This window comes from Macrobrachium rosenbergii, chromosome 6 (genome assembly GCF_040412425.1).
Source record: "Macrobrachium rosenbergii isolate ZJJX-2024 chromosome 6, ASM4041242v1, whole genome shotgun sequence".
NCBI lineage: Eukaryota > Metazoa > Arthropoda > Malacostraca > Decapoda > Palaemonidae > Macrobrachium > Macrobrachium rosenbergii.
Window position 1 is genome coordinate 23,802,913 of NC_089746.1, and position 16,256 is coordinate 23,819,168.

Genomic DNA, 16,256 nt, shown 5'->3' on the forward strand with positions numbered 1-16,256 from the left:
TTGTTAGCACTGGCTCGACCAAGAAAGAAGTGTCCAAGAATACCATCTCTTTCTGGCTTCGTGGAGACGATAAGGAGAGCGTACTCTGCTGCAGGAGAAGACGACACCGTGCACGCTTCGTCCGAGAGCTCACGAGGTCCGCAGCATTGGTCCATCCCTCGCATTCCGGAAGAATTTGTCGGTACCACAGGTGCTGAAGGCGGGTGTGTGGTCCCAGCAGACTACCTTCACCTCCTTCTACCTCCGGGATGTTGCACACAAGTCCTTGGACACTTTTTCCTTGGGTCCTGTGGTGGCTGCTCAACAAGTTGTGTAGCTTATCCAGCTCCCCTAACGGGACAGGTTGCATCTTGCCTATGTTGTACGGTTGATTGGGAGAATGAATGTTGAGTGACTGGCCTCTCTTCTTTCTCTCCCATCCTGGCTCTCTTCCCACGGGCAGGAGCGGACGTGCCCGTTACAAGCTGGACCTGGCGGTCGAGGCAGGTAAGCACATAACGGAGCTCCCGTTCTATTTCCGTTCAGGTTAATAGAAGCAACCCCACTCCTTCCTCTTGCAAGGGAGGAAGGAGATCATGACTTTGAGACAAACCCAATGCTTGTATTTGCCTTATTGTCATCCGACATCAAATTCTTCCTAGTCTACTTTGCATGAACTGATGTTTCCTCTTTCATGCAAAGGGACCCAGAAGTCTGACAACTGATCCTGCGTTTCCTACAACCCGATCTTTTTGTCAGAGGCAGTTTTCCCTTCCTCGCTCTACGACCAGGAAGGGAAGACAAGGTGGTGAACTCCAGTCAGTTCAGAGAGACTTTTATCAGATTCCTCCCTCCAATCAGTAAGTCTCCTAATGTAAAGGACCGAGGGTTTGCATATTGTGTCGGAACAAATAACAATTTTTAAAAGTAAATTGTATTTTTCCTAACTATACAAACCGAGGTCCTTTACACTTTATGCCCACCTCATGCCACCCCTCAATTTGTACCTGGGCCGAAAAGGCAAATTGAATGTTTACATCCGGGCAGGCGGTACTCCCGCCTCCCGGACAGTAGTTAACTGCCTAACCACCTTGTTTGAAGTTCAACAGCCGTTTCCAGCCTACGCCTGAAAGTAATCCCTAATGTAAAGGACCTTGGGTTTGTATAGTTAGGAAAAATACAATTTACTTTTAAAAATTGTTATTTTTGGTCTGTATGAGGTGTCGTCGAGTCCACACAAGTCATTATCGAGTCCAAATAAGTTGAGAAGTCCATTCTCAGATTGGCTCGCTGTGTCCGATCGAGGATGTCCATGTGTCTGCACAGCTGTCAGGAGTCTGCAATTTCACTCGGTTGATTGCTAGTCCGCAGGGTTGTCTGCATGGCCCTGGCAGATTTTCTTTTCACAATAGAAACAAAGTTCAACATTCGGTCAGACAAATCTAGACAGTCCTGTCGTCCATTCTCCAGGGCGATTGCTTCTTATCAGAGTTCCACTGCAGGGTTTTGTCTCTGTCTGCCGATTCTCCAGATTGGCTCGCTGGGCATCCGAATAGAAGAGGATGCCTTTTCTGGGTCTCAAGCGAGGTTATTTCAGGAGAAGAGACCCAATCAAGCACCTTCAGGAGGACTTCCTCTTCCTTGAACAGAAGCAATTCTTCTTTTCTTTCGGAGGGTCTTATGCCAACTGTCAGCAGATTGTCCTGGTTCTGGCATTGTCCTGTGAATACTCTTCACTGATCTTTCACTGTTTCTCTTTGCTGCCATGTGTCCCTCTAGCTTGCAATAAGAGGCTTTTCAACCTGGAGGACTTTTCCTGGACATGAAGTGTCCCAGGTAATCTCCTGGTGTAGCTGTGATCCTTCATCTTTTTCAAGGCAATTCTTGCTTCGGATGCCATCAGTCCTGAAGAGGTCTCTGCCTTTTAGAGAGTATTCCAGTCTGGGCAGATTGCCCTACCTGGCACCAGACAGCTCATCCGGACTCAGGTCTCAGAAGAGGGACATTGTCTTGATTCCGGTGTTCCAATCTAGCAAGTCCCGAGAGTCACATTCCCTCAGAAATGGACACCACTAAGGTTCCTCCCCTAGTCTGACAGAATCTGTGATCCTTCACTTTTTCAAGACTTTGCCAGGTCATGCTGTCTTGTCCTCTGGACAATGGCAGGCTAGCCCTTCCTCAGTCCCTAAGAAGTCTCTGGCTCCAGGGGCGCTTGCAGAACACCCAGCCTTCCTCATTCTCTTCTTAGAAAGTTAGCATACATGTGTCTCTTTCAACCCTCTATCCATTGGAAAGAGGGCAGAGGGAAGAGAGGAAGGCAGAACGCTCAGAATGGCGTTCTCCTGCTGGTGCCTTGATGAAGGAATGACTGTCAAGTCATTGGACTATATGACAGCAACATAGCAGAGACCTGGCAGTGGATATCCTTCAGGGAAGTATCTGTTTTCCTCCGGGTCTCGGCCACCTTTCACCTAACTTCTGTTCCATTTCCTCTCCCGTGTTTGTGACTTCAGGAGCAGCCAGCCCGGCCAGAGCTAGTCATCTTTAAGTGTCCTGTCATTGCTGTAGAAGCTGTCACCTCAGGGGCCGCTTCGCCTTCTATTCTCTTCATGGAGAATGAAGGAGATCTGCTTCCAGTTCTTAATCCTTTCCGCTCTTGAAGGATGAGGGAAGATTTAGGCTGGTGCTTGATCGACAGGAACCTCTGAATATGTCTGTATATTCTCCTCATGACATGCTTCTGTTTTCAGATGCTCCGACCGGGGAATAGGCGCACACCTGTAAGACCGTTGTCTTTGAGGTGTGCAGCCAAGGCGATAAATACCTTCTCATCAACATCCTGGAACACAAGGCAGTTTCCTGGCTCTCCGAGGAGTTTCAGGATTGGTTTTTTGAGATACTCTGGGTTGTTGTTAGGCAATAACACCACATTAGTGGCATATGTCAAGAAACAAGAGGATCTCATTTCCCTCCTGTTGCTCTGGTTGACTTTGCAGGTGCTTGAGTGAAGTGTGGTGCACTCTGTAGAGCCATCAGCCATATACATTCCAGGCAGTAGGATGTATTGGTAGGCAAGCTAAGCCTCTGGCATCGAGTGACAGGGACAGAGAGCTCCTTTCACTCAGTTCTTCACAGAGAGGTTGCTCAACTTGAGGGCTCCCTTTCATCTTTCTGTTTGCCTCCCAGCTCAACAGAAGTCTACAGGTCTTCTGCTTCATTGTACCAGACCCACAGACTGCTACGGTGATGTATGCTGACATGGTGGGACAACCTCGACATCATCTTGCCTTTGTATTTGTCTAATTTGCATGGTGTTCAGCAAAGTGTCGTTCACCCCAAATTTAGATGAATGCTGGAAGACTTCGCCTTTTGCTGGCCTGCTAGCTCTGCTTCCGAGGCACTGAGAGGAGTTCCTCCCTGATCCAACCTTCTGTGTCAGCGACACGTGAAGCGGTTCCTCCGGCAGTACAATCCCTGTACCTTTACAACTAGAGACTATCTGGCTTCCCTTGCAAGCATAGGCTTCTCACCGAGCAGCAACAGAGATAGCTGGATATCTCTATCAATCCTCTGCAGCAATACCCAGGGATTGGAGCTGTCTTCGCTGGTTGGTGTCATTGACAGGGCTTTTTATTTTTCTGGTCAGATCCACTCTTCAGCAGGTTGCAGACTTCCTCATCTTCTTCGCTGAGAGTTGCTTCTCTCCAGTTCAGTTGTAAAGACTTTGGTTGACATTTGGCCTAGTCTTTCACCTGAAAGTAACCTTTTCTCCTCAGTAGAGATTTAGCTACTGATGAGAAGCTTCAATCAGTCTTGCTCTCCCAGGGACCTCAGGTCCCTGGGTGGCATGTGACTTGTTTAGGTTCCTGTCTTGTGCTCCGCACGCGCCCTTGTGAGAGTCGTCAGTCAGAGTTCTGACTCTCAAGACCATCTTTCATCTGATTCTGGCATTGGAGAAGAGGATAGACAATCTTCATGGACCTTCTTTGCTGCAAGCATTCAAGGGATGGGGATCAGTAGCTCGACTCTGTCTCGGATGTCGTAGCAAACTCCGTACCTGTCGGCACCTGTTGCGAGGTTCGAGTTCTTCATGATCCCCTCCCCATTGGACTTTGTAGTCGATGATCCAGATCAGTCGCTCCTTTGTCCTGTTAGGGTGCAGCAATACTTTCTGAAGAAGTCTCAACATCTCTAATGGTTGTCAGCGACTTTGCACTAGTACTAACTTGCCAAAGAAAGAAGCGTCCAAGGACAAGTCTTTCTTTCTGGCCTCATGAGACGATCAAAAGGGCATACTGTACTCTGCAGCTGACTTTGATGACACCTGTACTCTCCGCCCGAGAGCTCATGAAGTCAACAGCTTGGGCCATCCCTCACATTCCGGAAATTTTTGTCTGTCTGAAAGCAGAGATGTGGTCTCATCAGACCATATTTATGTCTTTCCTTGGACCTGTGGTGTCTGCTCAAGAAGTTGTTTTCTTACCTGGCTCCTAAAAGAGAACAGGTAGCATCTCACCTAAGGTGTACGGTTCTGGAAGTGAGAGGGATTACGAGAGTGACTGGCTACTCCTCCTCCTCCTTCTTTGTCCCCCTGCTTCTCTTCCTTCAGGCAGAGAATGGGACTCAAACCGACACTTGCCAGAACTGGCATTTGATGCAGTAAGCTTACACATTGAGCACCCATTGTATTTTTCTTCCCTAGAATCATAGAAACAATCCTGCTCCTTCCTCTAGCAAGGGGAGAAAGGAGACCCTGGCAATAAGACAAACCCTTTTCTGGTTTTTGCCTTACACTCTTCAGCTTCCATAGATTCTTCTTAGCCTATTTTTGTATGAGTTACGATTCCTCACTCATTCGAAAAAGTCCAGAAGTATGACAATTGATCTCTCAATTCCTATACTCTGATCAATATGTCAGAGGCATGATACTCCTCCTCGCTCTTTTGACCAGGAAGAGTAGCCCAGGTGTGGCGAACGCCGGTCAGTTCAGAGACTCACTCAGATTCCTCTCTCCAACAACAAGTGAGTCTTCCTAATGCAAAGGATCAATGGTTTGTGTATTGTGTAGGGACAAATCACAATTTTTAAAAGTAAATTGTATTTTTCCTTACTACACAAACCTGAGGTCCTTTACATTACATTTATGCCTGCCTCATGCCACCCCTCAATCTGAAACCTGGGCTGAAAGGCAAACTGGAATGTTTACATCCGGGCAGGCGGGACTCATGCCTGACGGTAGTTACTGCCTAATCACCTTGTTCAAGAGTTTTATCAGCCATTTCTAACTTTGCTGTAAGTTTGTACAGTTAGGAGAAATACAATTTACTTTAAAAATTTGTGATATTTGGGAACCTAAGCTCCAGTGATTGCAATAGTTTCATATATTTAAAAATAAAAGAAATTCAGTAAAAAAATAGAAAATCATTATTAAGTGTAATTTTAGAATCCTTTGGACTGGATGTCTGTACAGTATTAATCCTCTTTGAGTTCTCGGCTAGCACTTTGCTAGGCCTGAGTTCGAGTCTCCGGTCAGCCGATGAAGAATTAGAGAAATTTATTTCTGGTGATAGAAATTCATTTCTTGGTATAATGTGGTTCTTTCCACAATAAGCTGTAGGTTTTTTTAGGTAACCAGTTGGTTTTTAGCCACATAAAATAAGTCTAACCTGGCCAGCCCTGGAGAGCTGTTAATCAGCTCAGTTGTCTGGTTAAACTAAGATATACTTCCCGCTAAATGGCAAAAAGCTGTACAGTATACTTTATCTGAAACCTGGGTTCCACCTCTTGGCAGCACAGAGTTTATCATTGAGATTTCATAGGTCTTTCACTCTTTTGATATTTCTCTTTCATTATATTCTCCCAGATTCTTTATCTTTTAGTTTATCCAGTATCTGTTGTAGTTTATTTACAGGTAATAGCTCATGGAATGAAGGAAAAAATTTTTGGTTCTTTTTTTAATGTTGGAGTCAGTATGATAGACAAACCAGTGCCTCTACCTATGCTGGCTCAAATGAAAACAGTTAGAAAAGAGATAAGGCAAGACAGGGAGGGGTAATCCTAAAGGATATGACATATTTACCTTGTAGAGGCTGGAAGGTTGCAAGAGTTAGAAAAACAGAAGTAGAAAGAGTTTGGAGGCTTGCCAGTACAATTAGAGGAAAAGGTCACCAAACCAGTGACCTGAATTGTGCTGCAAGGGTGTTCAAAAGGATGAAGGATTCTTACTGTGAGTTTAATCGAGAATAGACTAAAATAGCACTTACCTTGTGGCAGAGAGAGTATGAAGAAAAGAGTTTTGGGCAGTCATTGAGAAGATGAACTGGAGTAGCACTTTATAGTTTCTCCATCTCTGGGTTTGCCATATTAGCTTAAGAATTCCTCCATTGTGTATTTTATATAGGTATTTTGTGTTGTTGATTGAGTGGAGGGAATGCCCCCCACCTTTTAGGCAGTTGTATCAAAAACTCTCAGTATATTGCATTGTAATTGATTTTATATTTTGAGATCTCTCATCGAATTTTAAAGTTTTGACCTTAGATTGTCAGCATCCTTTTTAGGGAAGATTAAGGTAAATGTATTAGTTGTGGTTGTGTTTTAAAAGCTGAGATTTATCAAGTATATCATAACTATTTTACTCTCTCTTCAGGACGTAGCAGTCAAGTTCCTGTTTTAACTGAAACTCTTGGCTGTGCCCAGCAAGTTGTATGTGGTCAAAATTGTACTTTTATTGTCACTGCTAATGGTTCCATTCTGGCATGTGGAGAAGGTAGTTATGGTCGATTGGGTCAGGGAAACTCAGATGATTTACATACTCCAACGGTTATCTCAACTCTTCAAGGTATCATAGTATAGATGACCCATTTTAATTTGTAAATATAAATTTGATTACATTTTGCAGTAATCATATTTGTTGTGTTTAGGAAGTCACATATTTTTAGTTCTTTGGAAAAAATGAAATATATATCATTGTTTGGAAAAAAATCAAATATGTATCAATCATTCTTTTCATATTAATGTCAATCAAATTGTTGTAAGGATAGCCTTAATGTGAAAACAAGTTTAGCATTTGTAAGATAATGTGATTTTCTAAGGATTAGAGTTAAATATTTTGAATCAGTTGTCAAGTTAAAATAATAATAATAATAATAATAATAATAATACTTAATGGTGATGTGACATAGTAGTAGTACAGTAATACTATTAGTGGTAGTAGTAGTAGTAAATGACAACAGAAGACCCTCTTTCAGATAAATAGAATTGAACATGATTGCTTCATCAACTACATTCAGTTTTTATAGTCTCTTCAGTTTTTCTTACTAATACTTTTTCTCCACTTAGGCATTCCACTGGTAAATATCCAATATTCATTATGTTTTCATAGCTGGAGAGGTAAACAATTTTTATGGTAATTCTTTTTATGAAAAATAATACAACACAGCTAAGTTACATAGTACCTCCAGTATTCATGAGGAAGTTGTGACCCAGGTCCAAAGTAAGGAGTGGCTTGTCAGGAGGATATTCCTTAAGGTGTTCCTTGAGTAAGTTGTAGGCCACATTTCACTTAGGCTCTGCTAAGCATGATCATGCCAGAAGATAAGAGTAGACTGATCAGCAATGGTGAATCTGACACCTTATGTATCAGGTGGTCAGCAGGGGACGGGATGCTGGCAGGTTAATGATTGTCTGAGTATAAAATCTCACATTCTGATTGACTCAAGATTTTTTATAAGCCAATTTCTTGGCATAGATGGTTTACATTGCTCCACCCTCATTTAAAGACAGGAAAGCACTGGTTGCTTACTTGGTGTGAGAGACTCATCCACTGGTATTTCCTGGCAAACAAGAAAGTTCCTACAACCCTCCAGCATTAAGCACCCTTCCAACTTTACAACCTAGGAAGACCAATGCCAATAGTGACTCTAACTGCAAAATGGAAGACAGAGCAAGCATCCCTAGACATCAACAACACCAGCATGTCAAGAAATTGATAGCAATGTTTTTCTTAACCAATCAAAATATTTGCTTGGAAATACCAGCAGTTGAGTCACTACACCAGGTACAGTAGTTTGCCAGCACCAAGCCTGTTATTACAGAGGCTGCAACAATAAAACCATCCACACTTAGAAATTGGCTTACAAAAAATCTTGTCAGCCAATCAGAACATGAATTTTATTCTCAGCTAGTCAGCAGTTAGCCTACATCCTGCTGACCACCTAAGTTAAGGAGTTAGGCTTACTATTACTGATCAGTCCTTTCTTGTCTTCTGGCATGATCATTCACATTAGAGCCTGAGTGGAACGTGGCCTTAAACTTACCCAAGGAAGCCTTAAGAAATAACCTCCTGATAACCTACCCCATTCCTCAGACCTGGCTCAAAACTTTGTCATGAACACTGGTCCAGTTAATAATTGAACTTGACTGTATAGTATTTTTTTTTATTAAGAGAATTACCACCAATGATTGTCTACCAGTATATTTATGAAGATGTGAATTTAGTGAGTTACTGGTGGAATATGGTAACAGAAAAAAAGTAGTAGTAGCAGTACATTTAATTCTGAATTGTATTAATGAATTCTTAATTACATTTACGAATTGCAATATGCTTTGTTGTGTTGACAAGAATAATTCAGCTTGGTACTTGAGATTATCTTGAGTTGCTGGTTAAATTTTGATACCATTTTATGTTTATATTACTGTACTTAGTATGGGATGAGGTATTGTTTTATAGATAAACAAACATTTGTAATTAAAGGCAGATGTATGCATTGGAATATGCTCATATTATTGTTTTGTTAAGACGGTTAAAGAAAGCAGTCTTTGGGAAACTTGTTTATCAGTAGCTATACCCTTCATTAATCATAAGTATTGATCATTCAAGATTTTTGTTGTGGGTTAATGAGCAACAGTTCGACACTTTCAGAAGTTTTGCATTTTACCAAAAGTGCAAGGAATAGACAAAAATCAGATGTTTTGGATACTTTCACATTTGGTACTATAATAAGTGAGGAGCAGTTTATCAAAACTTATAGTATGAAATTTATTTCATGTTATTTTCTTTGAGAATTATATTTCTTAGGAAGTAATATTATACACCCGTCTTGGAATCCAAATTTATGATGAAGCACTGTATCACATGTCCCATTGTAAGATATTTATGTAAATGTCATGTTATGCTCCCATTTTTTTTTAAATACTGTAATTTTACTTTCACGTTTCTCTGAGAAGTTTGCATTTCATAATTGATAACTGAAAATATTGCCAATCAAAGAAACATCCTAGAAACCTTCTAATTAACAACTGAGTTTTCAATGGTATCTAATACTTGAAATGATTTCTTTAGGGTTTGTTGTGACTCAGGTGGCATCATCTTGTGGATCAGATGGACACAGCTTAGCAGTTACGGATAGTGGTGAAGTCTTTTCTTGGGGAGATGGAGATTATGGGAAATTAGGTCACGGTAATTCTGATCGTCAGAGAAGACCTCGTCAGATAGAAGCATTTCAAGGACAAGAAGTAGTCCAAATTGCATGTGGTTTCAAACATACAGCTGTTGTGACATCGGATGGCAAACTGTTTACTTTTGGAAATGGTGACTATGGAAGACTTGGCCTTGGCTCTACTGCTAATAAAAAATTGCCAGAAAAAGTTACAGCTCTTGATGGCTGGAGAATTGGTCAAGTTGCTTGTGGACTTAACCATACAGTTTGTGTTGATGTGGATGGAAATACTGTTTGGGCATTTGGTGATGGGGATTATGGAAAGCTGGGTTTAGGAAATTCAACTTCAAAGTCTACCCCTCAAAAAGTAGAAGCCATGTGTGGCATTGGCATTAGGAAAGTTTGTTGTGGAACCCAGTTTACTGTATTTCTCACCAAAGATGGACGTGTGTATACTTGTGGAATGGACCGACTTATAGGCCAACCTGAGTCTCGCACAAGAGGCCATAACCGACCGCAACAAGTTCCTGCACTTGTCAGTCATAATGTTGTGGATGTAGCAGTTGGATCTGAACATACCCTTGCACTCACTGCCTCTGGGGATGTTTTTGGATGGGGTGTCAATAGTGATGGTCAGTTAGGACTGGGCCATTCAGCAGCTGTAAGGGAGCCCCAAATGATACGAACTCTTTCAGGAAAGGGAATAAGTCAGATCAGTGCTGGTATTTTAGCCACAGTGCTGATTTATTGGTCAGCCCCACCACTTCCTCCTGTCACCCCTGGAAATCCTGCACCTATGCAGTTGGGAATTCAGTCTCTGTTCCACCCCAATATCCTAATCTACAGCACATTTTAGTGCCTTGTGATGTTTCATCTCGCTTGTTGCACCAATTTAGTGACTTACTTTATGCTTCTTGAAACTAATTCTCTTACCCCAGGTTCTGAGTGCTATGTTGATAATGTAAGTTCTGTGACATGTGAGGCTGTGCGTTCTTTAGTATCCCCAAGAGTTTATACTCTCCCTTTAGTACGTTGTCTAGGTCTCTCACAATGGTTCAAGGTCTCTAATTATGGACCACAAGTAACTGTGAAAAGAATATCAACAAGAGGAGCTCCATGAAAACCAATATTTACTCAGTTGGCGAGGCAAGTTGTAAAACTCAAGCCAGGAGACCTGAGACTACCATCCAGAGCTTGGAAGGTAAGTAGCCATTCTTTGGAAGAGGGAAGCTTGTATTAAAATTCCTTTATGATCACTGAAATTTTTGCCATGAAATGCTTTTATCCTTTTGTTGAAAGTGTAGCTTTTGTTAGTGACATCTGCAGGGTTTGATGAAGTGTACCATGTAGGTACACTTTGTATTACTCTCTACGTAAATGCAGAGTCCTTTTGGCCCAAGCTACTTTAATTTATGCCTTTTACGTGTCGTTACTTAAATTTAGTCCCTTTTAGCTGTCCAGCCTCCAATTTTCACTTTTCATGTAAGTCAAGACATATGACTAAGTGGTATAATTAAACAAATTCATAATGATGATAGTATTATAGTGACAGCATTTTATAAGAAGCATGTCCTGGCCATCTTTTCACCTCTCGTACTCATTTTTTTGCAACTATTCTCATGGAAATAACTGAAAAATTATTAAAAGCAACTCTGGTAGTTGTAACTAAAGAGTTTAATACTTTAGTAGGATTCCTGATTATCATGGTCATCCATCCAGGGTGCTTGTTAACTCGGAAACTAAGTTCACTGAACTATTTCTCTAATGTAAAAGAGCTCTTAAACCATAAACTTAATTGATTTTGCAGACAAACCCATTAACCATATAAAGCCCAGATTATGGTCCAAATGCCCCCAGACTTGTGCCTTGTAACGTCTTCCAGACACATGAAGCAGAAAAGCTTAGAACAACTGTTTATACATGCACTTCATGTCCCATCAGGAGGTAGTTGTCATGAAAAACATCTTTTGCCTCATTTTCTGGGTTCGACCTGTGTCACCCGGTGAAATTGGTTCCATCAAGCACATTTATAGGTATAAGAATTGCTAAAAATACCAGAGAAAAAGCTATGTAGAATGCCGGGGTTACTACCCCCAGTTCGCTCATCTAATTTAATAAAATAGATGTCGGTATACACTAGGGGTGAGTGTTGCTACTGCCACAGGCCTCCACCCTGTAGAGATCTCCAATCTCAAAATCCGGAAAGTGAGGGCCGTTACAAATATCCAACGCCCATCACCCAGCCAACCAACACCTCAGCCGCCATCTTAGCTTCATTCCATCTTAGCACGCTTGTAAACATTGCCGTTTTTTCCCTTGTGCTGCTATTTGTGAATTTTGCATTCTCATCATGTCTTCCGTCCAGGAATTTTCTTCTCCTAAGTTGAGTACCATCTCCTTTTGGATTTTTTCTTATAGAGGCATTATTTGACCTTTAATTTAGTAATTTCGAGGTTAAATAACACGGTAAATCGTCATATGCAGCGGTCGCCGGCCATATTGGACCCTTAGTCTTTGATGGTTTTAGCAGTCAGATTCTGCTTATTTTTTACACTGTTATGTATTTTATATAAGTTTAAATATTTCTACTCCTTGGAGGAGTTCTTTTTTGAATTGCCCTTTCGCTGGTAGAGGGTGAGGTGCCCGTATCATGACTGATCTAGGCTAGTATTGGAGGCTTCCCCCTCGCCATTTTCTGATCATAAATATTCCTTTTCCTGGGCCCCTTCCTCTGTAAAATTTTCTCCAAGATGGTACTTTATGCTTATGATGTTTCCTGATGTGTACAGTGATGGATGACATGTATATTTTTGGATTAAAATTTTTATGATTCAGCGTTAGTGTCGGCCATTTTGGGTATCACCCTGGTATCCTACATGTCTGAGGTTGTTTGGCCTTTCTATAGCCGCTGAGTCTTTTATATATTATAATTTCTGTGCATACATATTTATATATTCACATCATTTGGTTGACTTTTATTTAATATTTTAAGTCAGGTAGTTTTCCTTGATAGGTGTTTCTGGCCTAGCCCTCTTGTCCGCAGTTGGAGGGCTAGGCTAGTTAGGTTAGGCGTCTTTCATGACACTCATGCTTCCTAGCTCCCCTGACCAGGTCGTTTTGAGGCTTGGAGGAGGTGTTGGGTGGTTGAGGGAGTTCCTCGTTCTCTTGGCCTGACCAGGCGTCATGTTGTTGGGGGTGTTATTAGGCTTGTTTGCTCCCTGTTTTAGCCTACCTGACCAGACCGATTGGTTTTGGAAGGTAGGTTGGAATAGTTTTCTCTCCTTACCCAGTTTGCCCCCACTTGACCAGGCTGTCGGCGTTGGAGGGTGTGGCCAGACCTAGTGGATTTCCCTCTACCTCTCCCCTTCCATACCTCTGTTAGCCACCTTACCCAAGTCAAAAAATTTTGGTTTTGGGGGTGTGGTCTGGGTCGAAGGTTGCACTGTCTTTTCATGTCGTTAGCCTAGCCCTTCTTACCCATTCTTTAGCATTTGGTGGGTGTTTAGTTCTTCCTTGAGGGTTTGTCGGTTTCGACCGGCACCCAGGTTATTTTCTATAGGTGTCCAGGGGTGTTTCCCACCCATCTGGCCACCCTGATTCGGTCCCCTCCATTTTGCTATTCCTTCCTATTCCTTAGCATTTGGCAGTGGCCTTGACTTCTCCCCCATCGCTGTTCGCCGATCACTACGACAAGGACCCCGTGGGAGTTTTTTCCATCCAGATAGTGTTACCCACCTATCTGGCCTCCGCCTTTCGGTTTCCGCCATTCTGCTAGTGTTTCGTTTGTTCGCTTTCCTCAGTGTTAGCTGGAGCATTGAACACAGGTCCAGGGACACTTTCTTGACTTCCGCTAGGTTTCATTCTCCGCCAGGTTTGTCAGGTCTCGTTGTTCTTGTACATGCTTACCACTCCGGTGGGTATGGTTTTCGGTTGGTTGGCGCTTTCCACTACCTGTTCCCGCCACAGGCGTTGAGAGTTGAGCCAGTTTTGAGGACTCCTCTCCGCCTCCTCCGACGCTACCATAGGTATGAGGTAACGAGATTTCAGTGGCAATTAGGGCGGAGTATCATAACCAGCATATCTTTAAGTACTTTGTTTACATAATTAGTCGACCATTCTGTAGCATATCTTTACCATTTTTCTGCCGGACTCTTTCCGGCGGTGTTTTTTAATTTTACTATAATCATATTATAATTGTTTATGATGCATGGTCCTAGGTTAAGGTGTTCTGTTACCGCCGGACTTGCTCTGGCGGTCCTTATCTTAATGTTATTCATGTATTATATATTATCTTTATTCAGATGGAGTTATTCGAGGGACCAGGGTGACTGTAAGCATGCTCCATCACCCATATTAGGTTAAGGTACCTTATCTGTGCGGACCTACTCCAGCGAGCCTTAACTAGCATACTCATGTATCATCTGTCCACTTACAGTTGTTTGGCTGTCAGGAGGCTGGGTGTACGGCTCCCTCCAACAACCCTGTGGCCATGTGGTGTGTCGTCCCATGCGGTTTCGTCAGGGACCTGATGGTAAGCTTCAAGTCCGCTAACCTTTAGTCCCTTTGACTTCATTGCTTATGTTGATAGGTATGGCAGTTGGAGACTGTTTTAGTAAGTCCTTTCTTTTCTTTCAGTCTAAACAAATCATTCCCGCGACTCTTCGCTGTCAACCCTCAAGATCTGGGTCAGCGGGTTTGGGAGGAACGTCACGTCCGGCAAGCCTTACATCTTGTCAGTGGAGATTTGTAATCTCCTCTAACCCGGCGCCCGGATCTCGCCGCAGTTCCAGCGGAATTAGCCGCCCCTTTCATTGAGCAGATCCGGGAGACGCAGCCCTCCCAAGAAGATGCGGAGAGGTGGCGGAAGAGGTGGCGGCCATTCAACATCAACCTGGAACCTGATGAGCGTTGATCCGGACCATCAGGTAGAAGGTAAGGGGGTAAGTGAGGCAGGGGGAGAGGGTGTTCCTAGCTCCCTTTTCAATTCTTTTTCTTCTTCTTCTTCTTCTTCTTCCTTTCAGGGTTTCCAGAAATCTTTTACCTTGAGGACAGATCTCAGGTCTACTGTCCCCAAGGTGAAATCCAGAAAAAGAAGGGCTTATCAAAGTCCTCTAGGCCTCAAAGGTCTAATCCTGCAGCTCCCTCAAGGTCGTCACTGGCTCTTAGCCCAGTGGCACCAACCAAGTAAGGCTACTCCCCCTACCAAGGGGTCGAGATTCAGGGCGGTTCAAAAGGCAAGTCCCCTCAACCTGGTTTTGACCCTGAGGCTTTTGCAGAGTTTCTAATGCAGAAGATCGACTCAGAAGGTGAAGCTAGGATGAATGACCTTTCCTCTCAGCTTGCTTCGAGCTTAAAGTCTTCAGTCAGCGATTCTTGGCACAGAAGGATGCAAACCCAGGAAAGCTTGCTCTCGGGTTTATCCAATCGGAGCAGCGGCAGCAGTCCCATGTTGTTCGGATGCCTCCAGACTGCCCCCTTTGATAAGGGAAACCCGTGGCGTCTGGCTCTTCATGCCCCTCTGCATAAAGATGCCCTGACCATTGAGGGTTTAGGCACACGTCAGGTCTGGAAGAACTGGAGTTCTTTCCACCCGACCTGGTGCCTCCCCTACCCAGGCTTTGCCAGGCTAACAGAAGAAGCCTGGATTAGATCTGACAAGGTCCCAAAGGAGACAGTTATCTTTCCTAGGGACCAAGCCCAATCCACCCTGATGCGCGCTCTCACTGAGTTGGGAGGTGAGAATACAAAACTTACCCCCTTCAAGGGGAGTTTCACTATGTTCTCGGTAGGTGAGACTGTCCCTACCCCTTGCATGACTAAGATCGCAGAATTGACCCTTCAGTCAGGGGGAATAGATGGCAAGCCGCTGCCTCAACTCCGGGAGACAGATCCCACTTCTCTTGTCTTCCCGGAGATTCAGAATGTTGGTTGGGAGCTCCAGCCACGTTCACGGTGGGCAAACTCGACCCGAGTGTGCCTTCTTCCTGTTCAGTGAACAGCTTCCCAAGATTCCGGAGGCTCTTCTAAAGGTGGAATTTGAGGCCAGGTGCAGGTTGAGTCGCTCCCTGCATTCTTTGTGTCACCATCTCAGAGGTAACGGCTGTTACCTACACTGACGAACCTCTGTTTCCAGGTCCTAACCAAATCATTATTAGCTTCATTCCAATCGGACCTTTATGACTTTGTAGTGGCGAGATGAACTGCAGGAAGCACATCTTTGCGGAGGCCACCATCAGGCATGAGCCCAATAGGCTCATGAAAAGTTCTATCTGGGGACCTAATATCTTTCCAGAGGATGAGGTCAACAATGTCCTGGCGGAGGCAACCAGAGCAAATCAAAGTCTCCGCTCCGTTGGGGTCTTCCTTTAAAAGGAAGGCCACCGAGACCTCCGGACCTCAACCCAAAAAGGAAAAGGTTCAGGAGGTTAGGGCTTTAAAGACCTCACAGCCCAGACTGTGCTTCAAGCTGTACCGGTCTCCCAGGTCGGTCAGCCTTCAACATCAAAGGCCCAGCCTCAGCAGCAGTTTGTACTGATGCAGCCGGCTCAACATACCCTTGCTTCACCAACCTTCGTGATATCCCCAGCTTTCAACGCCGTTTGAAAGCCAGGGACATTTCGAGGCTTTAATAGGCATGCGAGGGGAAGCAGAGCCAGAGCCGCCTTACAGAGGTAGGTCTGCATCATGGTCCCTCTCACGATGGAAGAGGAGGCCGAGGGAGGCAGAGGAAGTAAGCCCTTCCCCAATCAATGAGTCTCCTCAGGTAGGCGGGAGGTTGTATCTCTTCGGGACCGTTGGACCTTCAGTCCGTGGGCCCACAGCATAGTCTCAAAAGGTCTG